This window comes from Quercus lobata, chromosome 10, assembly GCF_001633185.2.
Source record: "Quercus lobata isolate SW786 chromosome 10, ValleyOak3.0 Primary Assembly, whole genome shotgun sequence".
Classification (NCBI taxonomy): Eukaryota; Viridiplantae; Streptophyta; class Magnoliopsida; order Fagales; family Fagaceae; genus Quercus; species Quercus lobata.
This window is the reverse complement of record NC_044913.1, coordinates 27,799,027-27,819,097: the sequence shown is the minus strand read 5'-3', so window position 1 is coordinate 27,819,097 and position 20,071 is coordinate 27,799,027. Positions and strand designations below refer to the sequence as shown.

The following is a 20,071-nucleotide window of genomic DNA, read 5'->3' as shown; positions in this document are numbered from 1 at the left end:
CTGGAGTGTTATTTTTCTTAGTTTCACAGTTACTCCTAGCCCTACTCCTAACTGTGTTACTATTCTTTTTTTTATATATAGGTAAAGTGTTTAGAATACTCTACTATTCTTATTTATTCTATTTGGTATAATTTATAAATATAATAAGTTATTATTAATTTGATAAAAAATGTATGATTAGTTATTTAATTCTATTTGTTTATGCATCCAATGATTGTTGTCTTAAGACTCTTAACGATCTTTAAACTGTTAATAATTTTTTAGAACTTGGAAGTTGTATATATAGAAAAAACAAAAACAACAATTAATCATCTTTTTTTTTTTTTTTTTTTTTTTCACTTGCGCCTACCCTCTGCCAATAAATTTTTGGCTCCACCAATATTGACCCCCCTAGAAAATTTTTTTGGAGCCGCCACTAAACAAGCACTTATGTTATTGCAAGTTTGCAACATACCGCTAAACAAGCGCTTATGTTATTGCAAGTTTGCAACATACTCCAATGGATTAAAAATACAATTAGTGTGATCAGTTAAATTAGTATCTATTGATTTGTCATTCCATGAATGTGAGAATGCATTAAGCCATATTCAAAAATGTTTTTATTTATTTTTATTTTTTACTATTAGTTTGAATTATGATATTAGCTTGCTCATATTTAGTTTCTACGGCAACAATTGATACACATGCAATCAAGAGTATAACAAAAATTATGCTCTTCCCATTGTATTCCAAACAATGGGTTGATGTTTTAAATTAGCCAAACAACTTAAATCTTTAATATGCTTTTATTACTTTAAGTACATTAGATAGAGTCAATGACAACTTTTCAATTTACTTTTTTCTGCATAAGAACAAAGTTCAATGTAGAATGCAAGAGTTAGATTCAATGGATTGGATATAATATGATTATTTTTCTCTACACATTTAACCAGTTAAGCATAAATATTAACATCCTTAAGAGCTGTCCTTCAAGAACTAAGCTCAATGTAGAATTGTAAGAGTCAAATTCAATGGATTGGGTAATCTAATTATTTGTCTATACATATTTGTCCAATCAAATATAAATAACAACCTCCTTAAAAGTTGTCCTTCAAAATAAACTTTGATAGAGCTCTTTTGAAAGAATAAAGCAAAAGCAGTAGTTTTGATTTGTGATGATAACAAGTTGTTCATTGGAGCATTGAGTTGCAAAGGGAGAGAAATTTGGATTGAGAAGCTTCAATCTAAGGAGGAAGGTAACTCATGGTTGGGAGCAAAGGTAAAGGAAGCAATATTAATAATAAGTATTATGCATGGTTATAAAGATAGTTTCATGTAAAAAATATATAGTTTTTTATAAAATATTTTTAAAATAAATTTATACGGCACTCATGCATCGCACGGGACATCGACTAGTTGTTCAAATTGTTGGACATCCTAGTCCAAAATTGTTCTACATACAAATAAAATTATAATAAATTCTTAAAACAGAGAAAAAAGATCATAATTTTTTTTGTAATTACCCGATTTACTGACTAGCAAATTACATGTTTATATATTATATAATGTATCACGTCCATCCATCTGTAAATAAGAGAGAATCTAATCCCAGTCGCGCCAAATCCAAGAATTCAATTTGATTGGGGAAAAAATCCTGTGTATTTTTCTCTATTCATCAATCGCTCTAAATTTACGTCATAAAGATCCTGAAGAAGCTTGCTTGATATGGTCTTTGCTAATCTCATACTTACTTTGGACAGAAAAAGAGGAATCAATCCATGGCCCGTTCATTGACATGTCTCTCTGCGTTTGACTGTCATGCAAAAAAATGGAGCTCACATGTGTTTGGCTGTCGTGTGAAAGCTTCTCAAAAGCTTTAAACCTTGGATCCAGGTTTGTTTCACTGCGCTTTATTATTGGTGCTTGAACCGCACATTTTCCTTCAATCATACTTACTACGGAAGACATTGATGGTCTGAGAGTGGGAGAGGGGTTGGTGCATAAAAGAGCCAAGCTGAGCATCCTCATTGCCTCTTCAGAGGAGTAGCTTGAACCAAGCCTTGGATCCACAAGTTCGAGTAGGTTTCCTTGCTCTTGTAAGACATAGGCCTTCAATTGCATGTAAAAGAGCAAAGATAAACATTCATGATGTCATGCATACTTGCCAAGTTGGTAAGTAGAGAAGATGATAAGCATGAAAGTGTATTAATGTATATACAAGATAGAAAAGAATTTCTGTATCTTTCCAAATTACGCAACCTACCTTTTATTCACTGTAAAGAAAATATAACAGTAACAATTGTTAACAAAAAAGGATCCTCTAAGAATGGCATAAATATTTACCCAGTCCAGAAGATAAACAAACTCCTCCTTTGGCCTGTAATTGGTGTTGCTTTTCCCACTAACAATCTCCAAAACTACTACTCCAAAGCTATAAACATCTGCTTTATCGGTCAAGTAACCCCTCATTGCATACTCAGGAGCCATATAACCTCTGAAGAAAAACAGATGGCACTGGAATAGTGAGTATGTGTGCCAACTAAGAGAGGCTTTCTAATATCCCATTACAAAAACATCTAAAACATTTTCTAAATATAAGTGTAAGGTTTTCTACTCTCATATTAGACAATATAAAAATGAAAGTGCAACGTATTGTATCACAACACTACTACAATATTAAATGGCAAAATAAAAATTCTGAGTCATTGTTGGTTAAGTCTTATTATACACATTATATATTAAATCCAAAGTGCTCTCTCTGACCCCGCAAAAAGTGAGTTTTTGAGCATTTGGTATCATTTTTTTTTTAACAAGAAATAATGGAAAAATTTCTCTCCAAATCAAGTTGGAGAAATCTCTTTCAACTTACTACATGGTTGTATAAAATGACTATCTACGTGTGTTAAATCACATGATTCATTAAATAATATAAACAAGTCACGTGAATATTAAATAATTTATGTAACTAAAAGTACTCATGGATAGTTTTTCATGTTGCCACATAGTGGGTTGGAGGAACTTTCCTCTAACCCAATTTGGAGAGACACTCTGTCCACAGAATTATTTGTATTGTTTGCACTACCTATGTTAAAATTTATTATACTAGAAACTAGTTGTATTTCAAGAAGCTAAATAAAGGTGGAGAGAGAGAAAGAGAGAGAAAGAGAACTCACATTGTTCCGGCAATTCGTGTACTAATATGCGTCTGCTCTCCTTCATCAAGCTTAGCTAAACCAAAGTCAGATATCTTGGCGTTTAGATCCTTATCAAGGAGCACATTTGTTGCCTTTATGTCTCTGTGAACAATTTTCAACCTTGATTCCTCATGAAGATAAGCTAACCCTCTGGCTATTCCCAAGCATATCTTCCTCCTCGTTGGCCAATCCAAATGTAGCAGGTGCTCCTCACGACCTAAAATTGGAATCCAAGGGAGAGAGTTTTCAACAATAAGTCTTACTCTTGATATATATATATATATATATATATATATATATATATATATAAAAGGTGGATGTTAGTGAAGGACTTACCAAAAAGTGCACGGGCAAGACTGTTGTTTTCCATGTATTCATATATTAGTAACAATTGGTTTCCTTCAATACAACATCCATAAAGCCTCACAAGATTTGGATGTTGCAATGCAGATATCATGCCTATCTCAGTAACAAATTCACGGTTCCCTTGCTTCGATTTGGAGGATAGCTGCTTAACAGCAATTAAAGCACTGTCTGATAGTACACCCTAAGAACAAGAAAAGTAATTTCATAATCATATTTTTACTATCTTGCATTAGTACTCACACCAGTGACATGGCCAAAATGTTGCTAGGATTAACACCTGCCAATAATAAATATCAATAATCCATAATTACCTTGTAAACTGGGCCAAAGCCTCCTTCACCTATCTTATTTGCAGGGTCAAAGTTCCCAGTGGCAGCTTTAATATGTCTTAAAGTAAAATAACCTGTTTGTAAATCTAGACCACATAGTTCTGTAATAAGATAAAAAAAATTTAGAAAATTTCCAAGAGAGAGAATAATAGAAAGGATAGATGATAAAAGGCAAACATATTGTTTTCATTACAAAAGTTTGTATGAAGTTCGTTTTTCGCCCATAAACTTTAATAAGTTATTTTTTTGTCCCTAAACTATTGAAACGTTACACTTTCGACCTTAAATTTCAAGATGAATTTTTTTTTTGTCCCTTAACTACTGAATAAAATTACCTTTTCCTTTTTAAAAATATCTTTCATATGATGCGTTTAACCGATAGTTTCATACCGCATGTTCACCTTGAGTTTGTGTCCTTTTCCTCTCTTTTTTTTTTTTTTTTTTGCTTGAATGTAATGGCCAAGGTCAAACATCTCAAATTCTCTAATGCTAAAAATAGTACCACCGAGTTAGACAAATATGATAAAAACAAGAGTGGATGGGAAGACATAATGTGTAATGTTTTAAATAGATTAGGGACAAAAAAAACTTGAAGAAAACTTTTGAATGAAAACAATACTTTTGCTATGATAAAATGTATTTCTACAAGTTAAACAGTGATAAGAACGTAGAAAAGCACACATCCATAAAAAAGAAGGATCACCATGCCTTTCTATTGGAACGTTAAAGATCGATTAAACCAAAATATAGGTGATTATGAATCTTTGCCAAGTGTTGATTTTGCATCATCTTCTCAATGTATCATATCAAAAAACACTTATAGTTGTGAATAGGCAATACCAAATATAAATTGAAATGAGAATGAGGATCCCACGATAAATTAATCATTGCACAGTACAATGCCTATGCCTAGTGTTGCCCTTCTGCATTGCTAAAAGAGCTGAACCTTCTATTAGTCAATATTACGATTAAGGAGCATAGTGATCTTTGATTTTTTCCTATAATTGGATCCTCTAGAACCACAAGAATCCTTAGTTAAAATGGGATTCCAACTCAACACTATTTTTTGAGATTTTGAGAAGAGTTTCTCTTAGGAGAGCACAATATGATGAAAGTTGTAAGTTGTGTTCAGGGGCAATTATTGTCTATCATTGGCTTCTATGGTAGAGTTAGTCGGGGGCCTAAGTGGCAGCAATTTACCATGTGGCAGATGTTATTGGTTTGAGTTTGCTTATCCTCAACTCATGAACTTAGCTGAAGCAAAGCTATATGATATTACCCAATTTTTCCAATACAGTAGTTTGATATATGATTTATCATTCTTATATAGAAACAGTGTTTCAGGTAGTCAAATCTGTTATGGCACTAGATCTAGTATTTTGGGGTGTGTGTGTGTGGAGAGAGAGAGAAAGAGAGAGAGAGAGTAGGTGGTGGATTGGCTTGAATGCCAAAGCTACAGAAAAAGATCCCGGAGCATTTATCTGTGTAGTGTATATGTGAGTGCATGTATGAGTGAAAGAGTAATTAATGACCATGAACTGCTAATGACAAAAAAAAAAAGAATAGACACATCTTCTTATTCTATTTCCAACTTGCAATTTGTAACTATCAAAATGTCCCTAGACGGTACTTTCTCCACATCTTTTTTTTTATTAAAAAAAATGTGATTGATCTTACCTTTATCTTCAAGGACTTTCTTCCCTAGGTAACCCTTCATCCGAAGAAACACCAAAATCAATACAAGGATCACACATGATCCAAGTACAATGCCAACAATAGCTCCAACCGATAGGCCCCTGCCAACATGAAAGTCTATAAAAGGAGAGGAATCACGTACATGCAAGTTAATGACAAAAAAGGTAGAAATCCTAAATTGCAGGAAAACTTACTTGGTGTCACTTCAATGGCAGATATAAGAGGTCCATAGACACCTTTGACCGGAATGGAAGTAGTTCCTTTCCCTGCCCAGTAAAAATGAATCTCCAGAGTGCTACCACTTACAAGAACATCATCAAATTCCTTAATGATGGGTATACCAACTCCTCGAGCTTCCTCCACAATGTTGAAGTCCTTCAACTCCAACTTTCCCTGGAAAAAATAAAAGTTAAAAAGGAAAAGGAAATGTCAAATTAAAACTTTGCAAGCTCCAGCGGGAAGATGAACATCCCTTCTCTTTTCAAAACAAGAAAATCTTGGAAGGCATCAAAGAACAAGCTATATTTTAATCATGAAAATCCTCCATCAACTCACTTGAATTGAGACATTAAATATGCGCCTCCCCAGGCTGCTAAATGTCTGGTCATTAGAGAACATTATTTCAGCAAAGTGGAGCTTTACTTTGTAACTTCCCTTTCGCAAGCAAAGGCCATAGTACCTAAGTGATAAAGGGGCAACTCGAGCTGTCTCATAGATACCAGTCACATTCAGAGAAAATGTATTCTGTGCACGATATGGAGTATCGTCATTGCCCATGAAGACCCCTGTGCTGCTATAACCCCATTCTTCAGAAATAGAACTAAATTGTGATCGCCCATCTGTAATTAGGTCCGGTTCATATTCATTCCCTTCAAAGTCTATTTTTTCTCCTCCACAATTAATAAACAAGGAGTAATCTGCAGATATAAGAGTAAGTGTGTGATACAAAAGTTCCATCAGTGTCAAAAGTAACTTCAATAGTAAACTACTAAAGTTCATAAAAGCACAATCTGATATGTATCTTTACTTACATTTTGGTTTTTTCGAACAGGGAAGGCCCTTCTTCAAGCACCAAGGAATTCTAGAATTTGAAAAGTTTAGGTCCAATCAAATAATTTTATTTTGATGCATTTTGAGCAGGCAGAGTAAATGTGTCTTAGGAAGTTAAAAAACTTACGGTTTGCTCTCCGCAGATGAATAACTGGAAACCAAATTCCTGTTTCATAATAAAGATACATTGTTGGCAATACAAGACAATGACTATGTTAGTCATTTTTATATTTTACTTAGCATTGATATAAGAGGAATTAATAGTGATTTTTTTTCCCATCCTTTTTAGGAAAAGCTTTGACTACAAAAGTGATTAATACAGAAGAAACTTACACATGTGACCGTGTCCCACAATCAATCTGAGGAGACCCAGAAAAATTGTTGTAAGATATATCCCTGCAATACATTTCATCATGACATTATGAAAAAACTTAACTGGGAAAAAAATGAGAATTCAAAAAGCTCACAGTTCAAACACGACTCACACAAGATCTCACAATTAAAAACAAGTGCACTGACAAATTTAGAGCCTAATGAAATAAAGATTCTGGACTTAAATTAGACCTACCAATTACTTTTGGTGTACTCCAATACCCATTTTGGCACTTCTCCACTTAATGAGTTGTTGGTTAAGTACCTACATCCATAAAATGTTTGTGTCATGTCTTTTCCTGCCAAATGAGTAGTCACAGTGAAGGATCCAAACAGGGACAATTTGAGAAATAAATTAAACATAAAACATTGCGTAATTGAACTAATTTTTGCTCTGTGCCATACATGTCATCTAGCTCTTGATTCCAAAATGTGACTGGAATTGGACCACTCAAATTATTGAAGCTCAAGTCTCTACAAGAAAATAAAATTTTCATATTATCAAAAATATATAAATTACAGAAAATGGAATTCAATTCATTAAACAAGATTTATATTTTATTTTGTTGTACTATAATATTCAGGCAAAATTTGATACTCCAAAATGCAGTTTCTTGCAGAAATAAAGCCATCAGCACAAAGTTTAGTAGTAAATATTACACTTTTTTCCCATTAAATGTTGAGAAAAATTACCATTCATTCAGTGACATATAGGCAATAGGCAGATTTCAAAATAAAATGCATAAACAGTAGAATTTATTGAATTGAAATTATTCAATTGCCACTGGATCGCCACAAGTCCATCTAGTATCTTGAAGTCCTCAAAATAAAATATTCTATCCATGGATAACATAATGAGAAACAAGAAGCAAAAATATTGGAAAGAAAAGTTCAATGAGAGAGAGAGAATAAAGAATAAAATAGATAAACTGTGGTAAAGTTAGCCTAGTTTTAAAAGAGAGAACGATTTCAATTTCAGCTACATGATTCCTTTTTATGAGAATAAGAAACTTTCTTGCTAAAAATAGCATACAAAATAATTGCAAATAAATCAAGCAACCCTTTTTCCTTTCTCTAAGAACAAAAGAACCGGGGGTGGGGGTGGGGTTGGGGTGAAGAAGAAGAAAGAGTAATCTTAACATGCTTAATCCCTCATATTACATCAACAAGAAGTTAATCCCAAACCAACCTCTATCATGGAAAGAGGATAAATATCACTAAGTTTGGTCGATTAATTAGTAGGCAGATATTAGAAATAATGTGATGCTTTATTCCTTTATGTGTTTGGTTTCCCTATAAGTACGGAAAAAAGTGTTCAATTCCCTATTGATAGAATTGAACCTATGTCAAATATCCATATGCCGTCCGACCTCTCTTTCATTGAATAAAAATCTCGAAGTTTATATGTTGGTAGCAGTCAATCATCTCAAAATAATGAACAATAGTGTTGACAATCAATAACAACTTGAACAACAAATTGAAACTCCATTTTGTTCATCTCAAGTCACTTCATAACACTTGTCAGAATAAACCATATATGATGTCTCATAATAACAGAAGCCAGAACATAAAAAAGAAATCAAACTAGATATAGAAAAAGAAATTCCCAAGTAAAACGTCTCTATGAGTATACCCATTTTAAGAAACTTACAATCGCTTCAAAGATTCTATGTCTCCGATGTAACCTGGGATTGAATCAGTGATTAAGCAATTTCTTAGAACCCTGAGGCATAGGAATAAGACAAAAATCAGAAAGTTAACAAAACTGAAAAGTTAATTACATAGGATTATTTGTTGCAAGAAAACAGGTAAAAAATATAACTTACAAATATTTTAACTTTTTCAAATCCTTCAAATTAGGAAATCCAATACTCAATCCTTTCAAATCAGATATCATCCTGACAAACATGAAAGATTAGAAAAATCATTTGTGCCATCTTCGTACATTTCACATTTTGTACCAATGAATAAGACCGCCTAAGGAGCATGCACTCACAGCTCAGTTAAATTTGACAACAGGGATATGGTGCCAGGGATGGGGCCCTCCATGAACGTGCCTTGCATATAACTGCAAGTGATTAATATTTCCTTAGATAACCAAAAAAAAAAGGGTTTTGAAGTCAAAACTCCAAGAGGAAAAAAATGGCAGATAAAATTAATTAAGTACAATACTTACAGTCTATCAAGTTTTCTCCAGTTCCCAATAAAACCAGGTATCTTCCCTGATATTGCAGTCCCATCTATCCTACTGCAGGCAGTATCTCAAGTTTAGGAATTTTGGTATTCTAAAAGCTATATGTCCAACTAATCATGTCACATTGAATTACTTACAACTCGGTTAAGTTTGTTAATTTTCCAAACGTTTCTGGTATTGTGCCCGTAAAATTGTTTGCATTAAGAACACTGCAAGATAAAGAAATATTCGGTCATGCATTTCCATGAGGCAAGGCAGCAAATTATTGTGGAAGCCTATAAAACAAGGTGCTGATATAGATACTGTGTGTAAGGCATAGTCACAATGACATCAAAAGCAAGATAGCCATCCATACAGCTATGAGTTCAAACTTGAAATATCCAAAATGAATGACCAATACAATCTTCAGATTCATTGAACTCAGAGAAGACACAAAAAGATACTAGTATCCGAATGAGATATACTTTTGCATGAACATGAATAACAGCTCGTTTGAGGAATTTATCTTGAAAAAATGCATTTGCATCCTAAAAATCATACTACTGTATCAAACTGAAGATAAGTTAAAAACTGGTAGAGTTAATAGAAATGTAAGGAAAGATTACAGACCCCTGGATATTGTTAAAATCAATGAATTAGCTCATTATATTTAGCAATTATCTTCTATGGTTCTACTCAGTGTGTTTTCATTACCCATTATGAATTACAAAACACTTTTTTTGCAGAAAAGATACTACAACATTTTAAACCAGAATGCATTATTAGTGAAATGTAATTTCCCAGGGAGAGGAAAAAAAAAAAGAAATAGAAAAAATAAATACAAAGAAGAAATTAAAATGGAAAATAAAGGCAAAAGTCTTACAGTCTCTTCAAGTTGCTCAAATTTCCTAGGTTTTCAGGGAGATGTCCATCAAGCTGATTAGCTTCCAAAACCCTATAAAATGCAACTTAAACTGTAACCCAGGTTGTACACCATTCTTCTTTTAATTAAGCAATAAAATCTATGTCAAGACTTACAGCTCCTCAAGTGAACCAATCTCACCAATTCCATTAGGAATTTCACCACTTAACCGGTTTCCTGAAAGGGACCTGCAGAATACCAACTGTTAGGAAATGACCAACCTGTTGACCCCTTTGGTCAACACCTATATGGCAAATAATAAGGCTCTCATAGATACAAATGCAAAAAATAACTTACAGAATGACAAGAGGGAGCTGAGAGAAACTAGAAGGAATTGATCCATTGATGTAGTTGAAAGTGAGATCACTGTTAAATGAAAGAAAATTCATTTGATCTTTCTCAATTTCGAGGTCATAAGACAAAGAGGCCAATCTTTGATGAAGTCAAAATTTATATAAAATGGACTACATATTGTTTGGAAAAGGCTTACCAAGATCCTTAATGATTGTATTAATGTGAATATCTACTCAGAAAACATAGAAGTATTTTTCACGGTTAATACAATATGGTTGGCATGGTGCATCAGTGTGTGCTTGGACTGGGCAACTAAATCTAGAAGATATATTCGAACCTATCTGGTAGAATAATATACGCTTAGCTGGTTTTTGAGTATCCAATAGAAATTAAATGTTTCTGTTGTTTTAATGGTAGTTAGCCATATCATCATTAATTTAATAACAAGTAATGCTCTTAATTTTTACAAGTTCTAAGAAAGCCAACTGAAACCCTATGAGAAATATGGTAGTGAACAGAATAAATGAAGAATGTGCGGACACCTCAATAACTACTCTTCATAATAAAAAAATCTCTATGGAAAATTCAGCAAAAATGATAATATGATGAGGTTAATTAACTTCTTAAATGCAGAAAAACACGAATGTTTCTCTTACAGTTCTTGCAGATTAGTAAGATTTCCAAAATCAGCTGGTAGAACTCCACTTAGATTAAGACGCTTCAGCTGACTGTCATAGCAAATAAAGAAAAATGCATAAAAATAATTGAGACAAAGAGAATAAGAAACTGAATGCAATAAGAATCAGCATATACAGAGACTACCAGTTTAATTAACTTTTCAAATTTAATTTAAATCTATTGAAGCTTTATGATGGTGGGTGAGATTAGGAACTTCGTTGGAGGGACAAAGGAAAGATTAAGTTGCTTAAAGTAGGCTAGGGGTGTTTCAACTCTTCAATAGATACACTCTTGGAAAATACCTCTCGGTTTACACTTGTATTGGATTATCTAAACCAAATACAGATTACACTTGCTTGCCTATTTATGGTTAGATAAGGAGGCATGCTATTAGCTAGTTTAAAGCCATAGGCTCCTGGCCCATGTGCAAATAAATAGGCTCCTATGTAACTAATTAGGCTCCTAGCTTATCCTAAATAACCTTTGTTACAACTAGTACAAGCTTGTTAATTGTTACTAAAGCTCAAGTACTAGAATAAACAAGTCAGGTAGCTAGGATGCACTGCATCAGTTCAGTCCAGAAATTTCCCATCAAAATAAGTTTTTGCCATCCAGTTGCGTGATGGTGTATTTTATGTGCAACAAGTATATATACAGGCTCAAGTACTAGGTAATCCAATTTTTTTCCATCTCTTAATACATAGGCTCCACTTCATAATATATATTTTGCTAAGTAATAAACTTCATTGAAAAAAGAACAAGGAAAAAAAAAAAAAAAAGCAAGGAACAAAGGCAGTGTGCTATGAGGCAACAAAGAAAAAAAAACACTAAACAGCAATGAAAGTACAAATATCAAGCATATCAGGAAGAGAAACAAAAGTAACTGCACCCGAAGCTTTTGCCCATTCAAACAAAGTCTAAAAGAAAAAGAGCTTCAACTCATGAATTGATCTTCATCCCCTTCAAAAGTACGTTTATTCATTTCCCTCTATATGACCTACATAAGACAATGAGGGATCATGCTCCAAAGCAATTATGAGTCTATTAAACTTGCCTGACCAATTCGCTATAAGTTCCACAACATTATGCAGCATGACCCAATGAACCCCAAAAAGGGATCACACCATTTTCCATAACTCAAGCTATTGGCAATGAAGAAGGAAGTGATCACTAGTCCACCTATTCCTCTTACATATGCAATACCAATCCATCACCACCAGTTTTTGCCTTCTTAAATTATCAACAGTTAAAATTTTCCCTAACGCTGCTATCTAAATAAAAAAACTGACCTTTGTAGGCACCTTTGGTTTTTGCAAAAAGTTTCAAAAGAATGGGTGATTAGAGGTTGTAAAGGTTTATAATAAGAGAGAACGTTAAAAACACCTCGAGGAGAAAATTTCTAGCACATTTTATTCACCCCATTCCTTCTTAAAGAACCTGCATATATAAGGTCCACAAAAGAGGCAACTGATTCTAACTCTCAATCTTGAACCGGCTGAATAAAACTAATATTCCAATGGAAAGTGCCCCGGAAGACAACAGCAACTCAGCCATTGAAGATTCCTTGTTACTAGCACTATTGAAAAGCTCTGAGAAAATATTCTCCAAAGGAAGTACCTCACACCGAAGGTCATGCCAAAATCTAATAGAAGAACCATCCCCCATCTTAAAGATGATACAAGGATAAAAATCATCCCACCCCTTCTTGATATAATTTCACAAACCAACCCTATAGGGCCCTGCACCCTATGAGAACACCAACCCAACATGCTACCATATTTAGTATCAATTACCCTTCTCCACAAGGCATTCCTTTCCATAGCCATCTCCACAATCATTTTCCCAACAAAGACTTGTTAAATAAAACCAAATCCCGAACACCCAATCCCCCATTTTGAACTGGTACACAAATAGTCTTTGACTTTACCAAGTGATACTTAAACTCATCTCCTAATCCTATCCACACAAAATCCCTTTGTAATTTTTCAATACGTCTAGCAATATTCACCGGAATAGGAAACAGAGATAATTAGAAGGTAGGCAGGCAGGCTGGAAAAGGTTCTCTTTATTAAAGTTATACAGCCCCCCTAAGAAAGATATAATCTTTTCCACCCAACCAATCGCCGCTCCATTTTCTCCAACACTCCAATCCAAAGTTCTTTTGCAGTAAACTAGCGCCTAAGGAAAGACCCAAATAGGTCATAGGTAACTTAGCTACTTTGCATCTAAAAATACCAACCAATGCTTCTACATTAATAGCATCACCAACTAGAACCAATTTGGATTTCCCAAAATTTATCTTCAGACCTAAAATAATCTGAAACTAATAAAAACTGGTTTCAAATGCCAAATTTGCTTTGGATCTGCTCCACAAAAATCAAAGTACTCTCTGCAAAGAGGAGATGAGAAATCTCTAAACATTTCCAGGCACTTTCGCCCACCAAGAAACCTAAAATAAAGTTGCCAATCCTAGCCCTCTCAAACATTTGGCTAAGGGCGTAACAATAACAAACAAGTGAGGGGATAAAGGGTCTCCCTGTCTCAATCCCCATGAACTATCGAAGAATCCACCCTGACTACCATCCACAAGCACCAAAAATAGAACCGTGGAAATACACGAGAATATCCACTACCTCCATTAAGCACCAAACCCACACCATCTAAGCATATACAACAAGAAATTCCAATGCACATGATCATACACTTTCTCCAAGTCTGCTGCACAATACTCCCGGTAATCCTGATTTAAGGCGGCTATCTAAGCATTTATTGGCAATCAACAGTGAGTTCAAAATCTGTCGCTTTTTGACAAAAGCATTTTAAGGCTCAAGCACCACTTTATCAAGCCTAATGGCCAAAACCTTTGTCAGGATCTTATAGGCCCAATAATCAGATAAATCGGCCAAAAATCCTTAGTCTCCACTGCCCCAGGTTTTTTTGGGATGAGAGTGATGAAGGTAACATTGAGACATCTTTCAAAATTACCATGAGCATGGAGATAATGAAATACCTTCAGAATATCTCCCTTCAGAATACCCCAATAGGATTGGAAAAAGCCATCGTGAACCTAGCAGGATTGGAGCTTTATCCCCATTCATATTGGATACTACCTCAAACATCTCATCCTCTGTAAAACATCTTTCCAGCTAGCTACACACATTGTCTTCCAAAACAGGGAAAAAAAAAATCATCCCATCCAACAAAGGCCTACGAACTCTAGACTCCGAAGAAATAGTCTTATAAAAATCCACTATCTTCTCTTCGATGGTATCCTGATTAGTGATCTCCCTCTATCCACCACTAATCACCCTATGATGTTGTTGTGGCAATGAGAGTTTGCAAGTCTATTAAAGAACTTTGTATTTTTACCCCTTTCCTTCAAACATAGTAGTTGAGATTTTTGTCTCCAACTAATTTCCTCCAACAACATAATTCTCTCAATATCCACTTTGGCCTGATCACATTAGCATTGTTCCCCCTCTAGCAAACAGCAGTTTTTTCTCTAATATTTGTGGAGATGGTATAGAGGTTTGTGGTGGTGGTGGTGGTGGTGGTGGAGGGTGAGAAGTTGGTGAGGGTAGAGAAGACCTCATGACCTCATTCCAAAGGCAATATTATTGATAATTAAAGGTCAAGTTGTGTGCAACCTACCATTTTTTGTCTGCAACTACTATTATTGTATCAATAGTAAAGCATCAAGCTAAAATATTTGCAAACTATTTTCGAGAATCTAGCTATAAATGAACTGCATAAATAAATATTTGTAAACATTTTATGTGCATTATTATCAAGAAAAATTTGGAGAATGTGAAAGAAAAACAAAGCTCATACATGTGTGTGATGCTGCAAACAGTGCCTCTGCTGAGAGAACAGTTGCATGTGACATTGCTTAGCATGTCTTCTGTAATGAATCTCTTGACATTTCCCTTAATACTGCAGAAATCTTCATTGATCTTCCAATTTAGGTTTTTTAATTTTGAGTTTATTGCTTCAAGAGCTTTCACTGTTAGATACAAAGTCAATTAGTAATATGCATTTATATACATATTAAGGAAGTTATAGAAAAAAATTTTGAAAAACAAATTAGAGAACATCCAAGTGAAAAAGGAAACAAAAAGCCAAAAAAAAAATTGTTATAATCATCTTATTGAAAAAAAAGAAAACATATATTATGAAGCACAGTTTTCTAAGAAGCAATATGACATGCGAGTGATTAGATAACTAACGTCTGTGCATATACTTCAATAATCACATCCATCTTTGTGAATGCATGCATATCACTGGGTCCCAAAAGAATGTAATCCACTGGGTCCCAAAGTAAAGAAAGAATCCAAGTATGATCCTCTTTTTTATCTAACTCTTGTAAAAGTTAAAACAACATATTTTTATTTGAGTAAATTTCAATTCATAATTTATAGTTTGACCCTATGACAATTTAATTTATATAGTGAATTGCTACATTTTGATTTGGATTCTATCCAAATTTACAATTTATGAAAGGAGAAAGTTTGTGTAATAATTAAAAGTTTGTATGCTATATTGTAATAGAATCAAACAAGAGTGGATACATTGTAATTGTTTCTTTTTATTTAATAAACCCACATGAAATGTACATAGTAACGCCCTTTCTCACATCCTTTCTCACAACTATCTTATGTGGTCAATTGTGAATGGCAGGTCTATGTAAAAGTGAAGCAGTTTATCATTATCTGCTGTATAAATTGAAAGTGGAAAAAATTGCTAATAATTAGTGTCATTTCAGATTTCAATTCCAACATGGTTAATAATCAAATGAATCTTTGACATATTAGTATATCACGTTGTCAAAAACTAAATTGAATAACATTTTTTTTAATTCCTGGTCTGACCTAAAGATATACGTGTTGGGCATGATAGTCAAACTAGTGGTTGGAACATCAAGCTATAATGTCAAGCAGATTCTTATTGCAAGAAAATTAAAAAAAAGTTTACATTTATTAAAAAATATAAATGAGAAAACAAGGAATTAATACCCGTCAAACAAAATCTAGTCAGGTCAACAAAAATCAAATTAATTGATGCCAAGTTCAAGTTATCTAAAGTGATCCAAGCCAAAAAAAAAAAAAAAAAAAAAAAAAGGAAATTTAAATTCATTTAACATCACCAACCAACCAAATTATTTCCTACAAGATTACGTACCAACATAACATAACCATTCCCAAATCCAATTTCACAACTTACTAATTTGTGTGATTGTGAGTGGCTAACAAAAAGTGGTGAGTCTATATATGCAAAAAAGGTCCAACTTTCACACAAGTCAACAAGTTATGAAATTATTAAAAAAAAAAAAAAAAAAAAAAGGGTGTGCGTCTGTAGAAGTATTATATTTCCTACTTCTATTAATTATATTGAATATTCCTCCAACCAGCTTACATAAATAGATTGAATTTTCCTAATAAATCAATGTGTACATTAAATGAAATAATTTATTTAATGATAATATCACTTATTTAAATAAATTAAAAGTAATACTATAGACATATACTATTTTTAATATTTTACATTATTTTTACAATAAAAGTAGGGATAATGTTAAAATTACAAACTATTTTACCATATTTTTTTAAAAATTATTAAAGTGGTGAGTGGTTATTAGTAGGTAAAAAAATAATAATATTAATTTTAGGACTAGATGAGAACCATTAAAAATCAGTTATACCAGTAGTTTGTAAAAATTTTGTAAAATCGTTTATGTAAGTAGAATTACTCAAAAAGTAGGTGTGAATGGTTATATTAACGGTTACATAATGACTTAATAAAATTTATTAAAGAAAAAAGTTGCAGCGTAATAGGGACCAGGATCATATCTCATTCAATAGACATATTGCTGATAATTAACATTTTTTGGTTCTCACTTCTCAGGGCATAAAATTTTTGAAAGAGATGAGCCCATCCATTGAAAGTGAAGAAGAATTTAATCTACTTGGATTTTAAATTTCTAGTGATCCAAGAATTCAAGAAAAGAAGAGAAACATTTATGCCAAAATTTCGTAATAGTTTCCTTCTATGGAATTCTTGAGTCACTAGAAATTTAAAATCCAAATCGATTAAATTCGAGGAGCAATTCACTCGATTAATTTGTTTTACCAGTAGAAAACACAGAAAAGTCTTGCAAGAAATTGGCATAAGAAGAAGAGTCGAAAATCAAACACAATTCCCAAGAAATTGTATTCACGGAAAACAAAACAGCAAAACATAAAAGAGTAAGCAGAGTAGAACAAATTGTTCAGTTAGAGACTAATAGTGTTATATGGGAAAGTACATACCTTCTTTTGGTGGCAAAATTTGAGCGTCCGTTCCAAACTGGGTGAAGCAATTCAAAACGAAAATGACAAGAACAACAACATAGACAACCTTGGATTCTGAAATCCCAAGTCCCATCGTTTTCCCCATATAAAAATACTACTACTTAAACTGCCACGGTACACCTATAAATACATTGAAGAGAGATAGAGGCTGGAGGGAAAGAGAAAGGAAAAGGCACCGCCTGGGTAAAAAACAAAACCGCTAGCGCTTGGACTTGGAAGCAAGCTACAGCTACCTTGAATCAATCAATCAATGAATGAAAAGAAACCGCTTACCAAGAAAGGGGGGACAGGTTGGTTCGAGGACCTGTTGGTCAAAGGAATTCGTATGCCGATCTTACAAAGAAGCGGCAGAAGAAGCTATTTAACAGTAATCTATCAGGAACTTCAGAAAGAGACTGGAAAGTCAGGAGGATTTTGTACTTTTATAGTCTCTGACCGAACTCCCGTTGTATCTTGGAAGCGTCGGCTGCAGTGCACACTGACAGCAAGCCTTTGACTTGTCTTGTTGCCAATCCTCAATAATGGTTCAGTTTCTATTAGTATACATGATAGCACCGCCGGGTCAAAAAAAGGCGAAAAAAATCAATTCTATTTTGATTTCTATGGTTAACTCACTCACAGAAAACTCCTACGTAAATAAAGTGCCCGATTGACACGTTAGCATACAGAAAACTCTTACGTAAATGAAGTGTTCAATTGAGACATTAAATAGTCACGTGATTATTAAAATAATAATAATAAAATTTATTTAACATTTTAAAATACCGCATCAACATATAAATTATAAAAAAAAAATTAATTTCTTAATTTTAATTTAAATTGAAAATTAAAATTTGATTTGAATTAAAATTTTAATTTCTCAATTCTCATATTTTCTTGCATTTTATTTTTTCTAAACCAAACACAAAAATACAAAAGGTTTGGTTTTCTCTATCTCTATCTCACGATCTCACTCTCTCTAATCATTCGATACTCACAAATCGGCAAGGCCTCTATGGTCAAGTGGAGAAAGTAGAGGTGGTGGAGGTTACGATCAGAATTTTATTCTGTGGTCGAAGCGTTTCTGCAGTGGTTCGTTGACTTCGTTATCTTTGTCTTCATTAAAGAGAGAGTTTCTGAAGGGGTTTAGATCGCAACAACGTCTTCAAGTTCAGATTGCTTGAGAGAGTGATATCGTGAAATAGAGATAGAGAAAACCAAACCTTTTGTATTTTTGTGTTTGGTTCAGAAAAAATAAAATGCAAGAAAATATGAGAATTGAGAAATTAAAATTTTAATTCAAATCAAATTTTTATTTTCAATTTATATTAAAATTAAGAAATTAAATTTTTTTAATAATTTTTATTTTGATGTGGTATTTTAAAATGTTAAATAAATTTTATTATTATTATTTTAATAGTCACGTGTCAATTGGACACTTCATTTACGTAAGAGTTGTCATGTCGGCAATTCGACAACAACGGGAATAAGGATTCAGTGGTGTTGTGTTGTTGTGAAGCCTAGATCGGTGGGTGTGCTGTGATGTTGTGAAGCCTAGATCAGTTAAGGTGGTGGTTGGTCCCTACGGCAAAGCCTCAGGCAGTGGCTCTCAAACCTCTCTCTACCTCACCCTTGCTCTTTTCCTCTCTCAAGCCTGATCCTAGCTATTGATAGGCGGTTGATTGGGTGATTTGGGTTGTGGGTCTACCTCTTAGGCTTCTCCCTTGACCAACGATGAGCATATCAGCATCTGTGGGGGTCTTGATATTTGAGGTTTTGATCATGGAAGCCATGAGGTCTTGATGCAAAGAAAACGATGAGCAACATTTATGTTTTTTGGATTTTTAAAAAAATCAATTTCAAACGTAGATCTACCTCTGGGGTTTGTTAAGATTTGTGGTTTGTAGTTTGATGATTTTGGATGAAATTTATGAAGCATAGAGGTTGGGTTTTGTTGGTCTAATCGGTGATATGTTGTTTTGTTGTTGATTTGGTTGGGTTTTGATTTACTGGTTTTAGAGATATGGTTGGGATGAAATTCTATGTATTTAGTTGAATTTGTGATATGAGAAATGTTGGAAAAGAAAATCTTTTGAGTACCATTTTCTTGTGATCTGGGCTTGTGTTCTTTTAATCTGGGTTTAAGTTATTGTTTATTCATGTTCTTCAACATGATTTGAATTTATATGTTTTTACGTTTTTTATTTTGTTTTTATGTTTTTTATTTTTTTTTAAATTGATAAATTAATTTTTAAAAATAAAATATTGACGTGGATGTTGATGTAGTATTTTTAAATATTATTTTAATAACGGTATTTTTTGTGCCAACTAAGCTTCTGTATACTACATAAGAGTTTTTTGTTAGCAAGTTGACAGTAAGAACTAAAATAGAATTGATTTTCTATTTTTAAGAACTAGAATAGTAACAAAATTAAAATTGAGATTAAAATAAGAATCTGTCTAAAATGTAAAGGCAAAAATATATTTTTGCAAAAAAAAATACATGTTCATGGAAAAGTTGGACTAAGGAAAAATCAAAAGAGTAATAGAATTTTCTCATAAAAAAAAAAAAAAAAAAAAAGTAGTAATAGAAAAGGTACTAAGGAAAAATCAAAAGCAGTGATAGAAAAGGTGGTATTGGTACTGTTGCGTTTACAACTTTAAATTAAAGTTGTAAAATTCAATCCCAATCC

The 20,071-nt window shown here is 33.2% G+C and overlaps 1 pseudogene; it reads right to left on the bottom strand.

Annotated features, from left to right (window-relative positions):
• Positions 1-1,469: 1,469 nt before the first annotated feature.
• On the bottom strand, positions 1,470-17,895 carry LOC115963658 (annotated as a pseudogene).
• Between the last annotated feature and the right edge of the window lie 2,176 nt (positions 17,896-20,071).